The sequence below is a fragment of the Anas acuta genome, chromosome 5 (genome assembly GCF_963932015.1).
Source record: "Anas acuta chromosome 5, bAnaAcu1.1, whole genome shotgun sequence".
NCBI lineage: Eukaryota > Metazoa > Chordata > Aves > Anseriformes > Anatidae > Anas > Anas acuta.
This window is the reverse complement of record NC_088983.1, coordinates 10,957,793-10,965,792: the sequence shown is the minus strand read 5'-3', so window position 1 is coordinate 10,965,792 and position 8,000 is coordinate 10,957,793. Positions and strand designations below refer to the sequence as shown.

General features: G+C 45.8%; 1 long non-coding RNA gene across 1 annotated transcript; it reads right to left on the bottom strand.

Annotated features, from left to right (window-relative positions):
- Positions 1 to 4,399: 4,399 nt before the first annotated feature.
- Positions 4,400 to 7,936, bottom strand: LOC137856861 (uncharacterized). Its single transcript, XR_011096830.1, has 2 exons — positions 7,524 to 7,936; positions 4,400 to 5,283 (listed from the first exon to the last, which is right to left on the bottom strand). It is a non-coding gene; the product is annotated as an uncharacterized lncRNA (long non-coding RNA).
- Positions 7,937 to 8,000: the final 64 nt, after the last annotated feature.

Below are 8,000 nucleotides of genomic sequence, written 5' to 3'. Positions count from 1 at the left end.
GTGCACCAGCACGGCACAGAGCGCTGCCTGGGGACACAGCCAGCCCCTCCGCAGCCAGGCTGGGGACCTGCCACCTGCAGGCAGCACTGGCCTGGGGAGGGAAATTCTCTGACCCCCAATGAGCAAGCGATGGGCCCAGCTTTGGCACCACAACACTTGTGAACTTGATGCCTGGCGTCACTCCGTACTGGAGTTACACTTGTGCCACGCATGGAAAATCTCCGGTCTGGGCATAAATTTCCCCAGGGGTGGGAGGTAGGGAGACTTCATAACCTTCCCAGGGCATGCAGGAGCCATCCATTCCAGATAATTTTGTTTATTCAGATGTCTGCTTAGTAATTCTTTCTTTTGGCTGTATTCTGCTTAACACTCCTGTCTGAAGGAGCAAATAGCTTTTTCAGAGGAATTATCCCGTGTTTGAACCATATGAGGTGAAAACTGGCTTCTATGGCGTTAAACTAAAGTCTCGCTTCCAAATCAAACCACATCCTAAGTTGTGTTTTTGACAGCTTTTGTTTCAAATCCAGTGTTTGTGTGAATTCCTCTCTGGAGAGAGGTGATCCCTGACAGTGACAGGGAGCCGTGTCTGCCACAGCGGGCAGCACATCCCTCACGTTCACGTTACAAGTGCTGTTACCCACATGCACTGCTTCCACCACGAATTCCAGCAGGAGACCTTTCCTCCTTTTATCCTTGAAAATAAACTGTGGCTTTCATTGCAATGAACCAATGTTTAAATTCACGCAGTTCTGCAAAATGAGGATTTTAATGAAGTTTCTTTTTTTTTTTTTTCTTTTCAAAGTTTTCATTGAAAAAAATTAAACATGAAACATTAAAAAGCTGCAATTTTCCCCTAAGGATGCTGATGAAGCATTTTTTTTTCCATTTTCCCCAACATTTCTGCCATGAAGCATCCAAAAGGTTCGTGCCAAGCCTTAGCAAACCTACTCTCTGTGCAGCCCAGGCAGCAGCGGGGGCCTCCGGGGGGGTGGGCACGCAGACCATCCCGATCCTGGTCACGCTCTCAGCCTCCAGACTTTACACTACAGAGGACAAGGATCTTTTCGTCCTGCCTGACGATTCATGCACACCCCCTCCCCGACGGAAATCTGTTCAAAGCTCCCATGGTTGCGGTGAGTCCAGCCGTTAAATGGATGTTTGCAATCACGCCAGCATTCCGCTTCAGCAAGAATCCCGGAGTGTGACAGACTCTCTTTATGAATTAGTCATTTAATTTATGAAACGTAGGTTGGGTATTGTCACATACTCAGGTGTCCTCTGTACCCCTGACAGCTGCACTCCCCCGCATCGCTGTTCAGCGGGTGACGCAGCCACAAAAACCCCAGGGGCTGGGATGCTGCCTGGACGGACAGACAGACCCGGGAGCTGGGGAAAGCTCCGGGTACCTCACTGCTGGAAGCCTGAGAATAAATTATCACCCCTGCTAATTGTTCACTGGTGACGATTCCAGCAGGAAGGAATTGCAGAGGGACCTGTCCCATCAAATCAGCCTTCCCCCAGCCTTGGCAGCCCTCGCGTGCCCTCCAGCATTAGCCCTTCAGTCTGGTCAGGTCTTGTGACAAAAACATGGGGGCAGCACAAAATAAACTGGTCATGGGATGAAAACGCAATGCTTAAAACACAACTGGCAAACACAAGTAAGATAAGAAGAGCAAAAGCAAACCAGCCCTCAGGCCCTGCCAGCCCCAGCACCTCCATTTTAGCTCAGGGTCTCTCCTCAGGCCACACCTGGTGCCCTGGTTACATTCAGTGACTCTTTAGCATGGGAGCACGTCCCAATTCAAGCTGTACCTCTCAAGGATGGTTGTAACTGAGGCGACACATCTGAGTTCCCCAGTTCACACAGAGGCTAAGGTGCTGCTGCCTATTTATAGCTGGGCTGGGTTAAATAAAGTGGCTTATTCATCCCTGAGGTTTTGAACAAATTCCAGGGAGGACAAAGGGCCTAGTGTCTTTTCCCCCATTCCATTTTTTTTTTTTTTTTTTTGGCCTAGTTCGTACAGGCAGAGCTCAGTCTTGTTCCAAGACTAGAAAATTATTTGCTGGCTTGGCACAAGCTGCTGTCCAGCTGAAATCATCTGCACAGTTTTCATATATATTCTGAGAAAAAGAAGTCATTGAAATGCTACAAGGTTTTGATGCACAGTCACAAACCATGTCTGCAGATCCACCGATAAGAGATCCCTTAAATTTGGAGGCATGGCTTTGGGTCTACTGCAGCTGAGAGATGCCTTTGAACACCAAGGGGAAGAAAGAACAAAATGAGAGTGTTTTAAAACCCTGCTTTATAAACGTGCTCCATAACATATTGAAACAAGCACAGCAAGTGACAGCTCTTATGCTCAGCCCCTGTCCTGGGCAGGGCCAGCTCCTGACATTGTCTCCAGTCGTGATGACTGCTGATGTAACTGACCCAAGTCTTTGTCTCCAAGTGACTCCATACATATCCCCTGGGGCAGTGCCTGCCTTCTGGTTGCCTTGCACCCAAAATACCCACACAGCACCAGCTGGAGAAGCTCCAGGGCTGCCAGCACAGTGAGCTGGCCCTGGCAAGAGACAAACCCAGCTGTTTCCTTGCTCCCTTCCCCACTGCAAACCGAGACCAGGCTGAGGCCGGAGGATCCAGCTGAAGTGGTCCAAGAGCTGCCCAAAAGCAATGTAAAAGCAACAGCCCAGGCTCTCTGCAGTTACCTATGCAGGACACTTGCATTGCTAAGAAAACCTTAGTTGAGTTAACTTATTTGTTCTTTCTTTATTTTTTTTTTTCCAGCAAAGTTCACATGCATTTCCATGAAGATATAAAGTGTTTCTGCCATGCAGAACACTGCCAAGAGCTGTGCTTGTTATTATAAAAACTGTTGTGTGCAAAAGACCTAGACACACAGAGTGCACCAGTTAAGTGGGGATTTGGCTAAATCCAGCACACATATCAAATCAGAAAACATACAAGGTTTGGGAAAACACCATGATGTGATCTTACAGAGTCTTAACATATGGGTGTGTACAGGTTACGGGAGAAGAAACAAGCAATACCTAATTAATTCTGGGAATTGTGTTTCATATCACTTCGTAAAGTCTCGTGGCCAAGAGAAGAGCATCTTGAGGTATAAATCAACCTGGTCCACCAACTTGGTGCCTGAAGTGAAGTTGTATGACCTCTTGTGTCTCAGCCTCGTAAAGCTGGATAAATGACTGATTCCCAGAATGAGAACCAGATGCTGATGCATTTTGGCAAAACCTTCCTGCCCATGGAGTTACTCCTACTTACAAGATAATTTCCACATACAGTGCTTCTTTATGCGTTGAACACAACAGGATGTAAGTTCCTAGCAAGTTTTCAGTAGAAGCATGATGCAGAAAGCAGGATAAGACTCACATCATGGCTGTCACTATAACGCGATCCCACCTGGGGTGTTCATAGACAGCAGAGTTTCTGTAACATCTGCCACAGGCAATGCACAGCAGTGGGGAGGTTTGTGAGTACTGTAGCACTGCTGAGTAGTTTACACAAGTTAAACACACAGGAAAAAAAAAAAAAAAAAAAAAAAAAAAAAAAAAAAAAAAAAAAGCATATGATGCCAAACATCAAGTATTAAACATTCCTAGAGTGACCATCGGCTGTCCTCCAGAGAAAGATTTCAGAAGAAACTGTAAGAGCTGATTTCCACTCCAAATTTACTTGGAATAGCACTGCACTCAAATACTCATGTTGATATTTCAGGGTTTACAAGGCACCACTATTTATTTTGCTTTACTGTGTCACCTTTCTTTTCAGTGCATTTTAATAAAGTTTAAGACCATGACTAGAATTCACAAGCTGAGTTTTATCAGGACTGCATACGCCAGCACTAACTCAGAAAATGTGTGTGTGCCAGTCTTCCTACGGTCTACCAGGAAAAAAAAAAAAAAAAAAAAGCACTCTCTGTGCTGAATTATTCTGTAATCAAGGTAGATCTTCTCTTTGTGGGCTTATTATTATTATTTTCCTAGGGTGATACCATTCCCCTCTGAGTAATGTATTACTACCAACTCAGAGCAAGATGCTCTGGATACAATATAAATGAAAGAGCAGGAATCTCTGATGTATGAAAACAGCTAATGAAACTGTATGAAAACAGCTAATGCAGATACTCAACTTTTAACACAAAGGCATAAAATAACCCCAGCTGTGTCTGTGCTGCTAGGTCAGGCCTGGCGCATCTGTGCTCACAAACTTCCAACCCCATTTTCCTCTGGGATCAGGTGTGCATAGATGTAATTCCCTCAGCTGTGGACCTGCTTCAATGTGGGCCATGCACTGAATGTGGGCATTCAGACCATTATTGGGGCCTACTTTTGAAACCATGGAGTGGTCGTGGCCTTGTTCACCTGGCACACATTTCTCAGCAGCTTCGCTGGGTCTCCACTGTGAACTTCCCTCATGAACTATGTCTTACTTGAGAGATCAAACAAATAAGGGATTAAAAAACACAGGATGAGATCCCTCATGGTGCTGACAGATTTCCCTCTCCTGTTTGGAAAAAATTTGCAAAATGGCAAATTTTGCAAAAATTGGGCTCTTCTGGTGGATTTGTCCCACAGCCTGAAGTAGAAGCCAGCTAATACACACCATATTGGCCGAGAAGCTTATTTTCAGTCTTTGCATTCCTACATGACAAGCACACAAAGAGCGTATTAAAGATTAATGCAAAAGGCCTTAAAGGTGGGAGCTCCCTGAAAGGCCCAGCGCAGCAGGCCTTCGTTAGCGCATGAGAGCAGATGGACACACCGCCGGGGGCTGACAGCACACACAACGCCTCTCCGTGCTTTCTTCTCCAGCCTAATGCCTCTGAACTTTGTCAGCAGTCTCCGAACATCCATAAATGATTCAGAGGAAGATGGATTAACCAGGGGGAAGCGTGTTGCTTCCTGGGTTGTAGGAGTCCCAAGACTCCTCTTCTGGTTCTGGTTTCACCACAAACTTCAATGTAACCAATTCATCCACCCGAGCTGAAGTGGATGAGATTTTATGTTCATGGAGATTTTATGTTCAGTCCCAAATTTTCAACCACTCCATCTTTGCTCTTCTGAGACCCTCTACCTTCCCTCAGTTAAGTGCTCTGCGTTTTTACATCCAACACCCACAGCCATACATGAATCCTGTGTGATTCACGATCTGTCTCATCAGTGGGGCTTTGTCGAGTAGGCAGCTTCTGAATTCCCCGTGGGCCATGTCTGGCAATGAAGGCACGTGGCTGCCATGCACACAAGATGTAAACTCACCTGCAAGAAATGCATGTGTGCTACACCACGAGCTGCTGTGCCAGCTCTGAGCTGGGCAGCTCCGATGGGGTGCTGCTGAGGCACTGCATCGAGGTGAGGTACTGACTAACAGCAGTGACACTCTCCTCAATTTTCCCCTTTCCACCCCAAAAATAAAGCAGCAATGTATATGCCTAGCATTTCAGAAATACTTAAAATTAAAAAGACTACCAAATAATGCTTCTAATACCTACACGGTGTGACACTGATCACTGATGCTTAGCAAATTGGACAGGAGTCATAATACGTGAGATAAGAGCATGGGTATAACTCCCGTGTTTTTACTTGCAGCTCCTGGAGACAGCAACAGTTTGCATAGAACATAGTGGTGAGGCTGGCAAGAATTAAAATTTACATCTTCAGATTAATGGGTGGAAATGTGAATGCGGTTACCAAAAGCTGTTGCTGTTATATCCTTGCCTCTTCTCCTTCTTGACATTTTCTTTTGTGCTGCATTTCTGGTGTTGACATGGAGCTTTCTACATGACAAGTGGAATAGTTCAAATATTCCACATTCCTATCAGCAGTTGCCCAATTGCTGCTACACACCCAGCTCCCCTCTCCAGGATGCAGCTGCCTCTGCTGGATGCGAACAGCCCAGAGGGAGCTGGGCTGAGGAGCTGTGGACTGCTCTGAGCCGTCCCCAGATTATGGAGCAGAGGGACAGAAAAAAATGCTTTTTGGCAGGGCTAACTAGCTCTGCATCCTGTGCTGTAATGGTGGGATTTGCCCCAGCACTGCCCAGCACGCTGCGTGGCGCCACAAGCATCTCCATCTGTGATGCTTCACTGGAGCTGCAAACTTGGGCATTGCTCGGTTGTTTACTGAACGTGCATCTAATTTTGTGGCATCTCTGTATCTTGCTAAACAATCATCCAGCCAAGCAATTTAGCCCACAGCTTGTAGCATCATGCAAATGAAGTTGTATTACCAAACATTCAAGAGGGAAACATTTTGCAGAACGCGTTTCAAATCCTTTAACAACCTCCTCTTTCTTCAACACAATGTTTCCAAGTGGAGGAAAAAAAATACCTAGCCCTGCTTCCAGAAACACACAACTCACCATAGAAACTACAAACTGAAACAACCCTACTTGTGATTGCAGCTCAATGGAGCATTTTAGTTAATAGGTTATTTGAGTAAGAGGGATATTTGCAAAACATCACTGCTAATCCTGCCGTTTGCTGTATGTGGAAGGGCTCCAGCTGATTTCAGTGAAACTCCACCCATAGGGAGTAGGCAGCAGAATGAGGGACATAATGAGCTCTTGCTTTTTTTACCTAAATAACCTGTCAGCAGCCATGGTTCAATGTAAACTAATCAGGATTAAACACGGGTTTGGTTCACCACTGCAGTTTAACTTTATTGCTCTCTGTCCCAGCAGAGCAGTTTGGGATTTGCTGCCACATCAGCTATGCTGGATGACCACCAGGCTGCTTTCGGGGTCAGCCACGGCTGGGGGTGAGCCCATGGGATGGCCAAGCAGAGCTGCTCCAGGAGCCCATGCTGGGCATCACCGATACACCGTACCCCAGGGCTTTGAAGGACACATCCCACAGCTCCTTGTGCTGCCCCAAACCAACTTACTTTTCTCTTTCCTCTTGGCTGTACTAGGAGAACATCTCTGTCTTTCTTGGCACAGGTGGTAAAGTATAGGAATGCCCGAGCGGGATTTTTTAGCCCACATCCTTGCTGTGAGCTGGCTTCTGGCTTTGGTCTTTACTTGTGCCAGATCAACTGGCAAAAAAATGCCACCAAACTCATGGCAGAGTTCGAGCTTGGTTTAACGCTTGGTTTGAGCTCTGCTGACCTCCACAACAAAGTGCATGTCCTCTGTACCTGTTTTTTCTTTCTGAAGTCTGAGCCTTCCCATTTAGTGCAGGTTGATTTATACCTACCCATCCTCTGTTTCCCACCAGAAGTCACAAGCTGAGTTTTAAAGGCAGACCTCTAAGTAAATTTATAGCCTACATCAGGTTTTTCATCTTGGAAAGAAGCAAACCCATAAATTTCCCATACAAGTGCTCCAAAAATCATCCCCTTTTTGATTCATTGTGCTTGAAAGTCTTTCTGAGCCAGAGAACGCAGACCTGTCTGTGATATTCATTTTGAAATTTGAACAAAGGACTGAGGCATCATTTAGGAAGTCTGTTCAGTGCTCCATAAGATGAGTGACCCAAATATGCAATTGCATATGTTACCTGCCTTCTGACCGAGTGACAGCAGCCTCTCCATCAAGCACACAAAAAGCACATGAATGCTCCAGGAGAGTGCAATGCTTAGGAATGTGAACGTTCAAGGTATCAAGTGCCTGTTTAAAGAAATTGAAAGAGCTTTTGCAAAATGCATTAGAAATTGAAGACACATGTATCTATTCAGATATCTGCAAAGCTGGGTGGTCCAGGCACAGGGACCTCTGGGCTGCAGGTGTTCAGAAATCCTGTAATTGGCTTTAAATTGGAAGGTTCAAAACAAGTAGATCTGGGCTCCCTGATTGCCCTTTGCAGCAGGGGAGAGGAGAGGTACTGCATTTTCAATCATTTCTTTGCAGCACAATTGGCTCTGAACATCCATTAGAAAATCCCCAAATTGAGATTCGCTGGTAGTCTCACAACTCCAGGTGCTGGAAATGTGAGAGAACATGATCTGGTAAGTAATAAACCATAAGTCAGTGACAC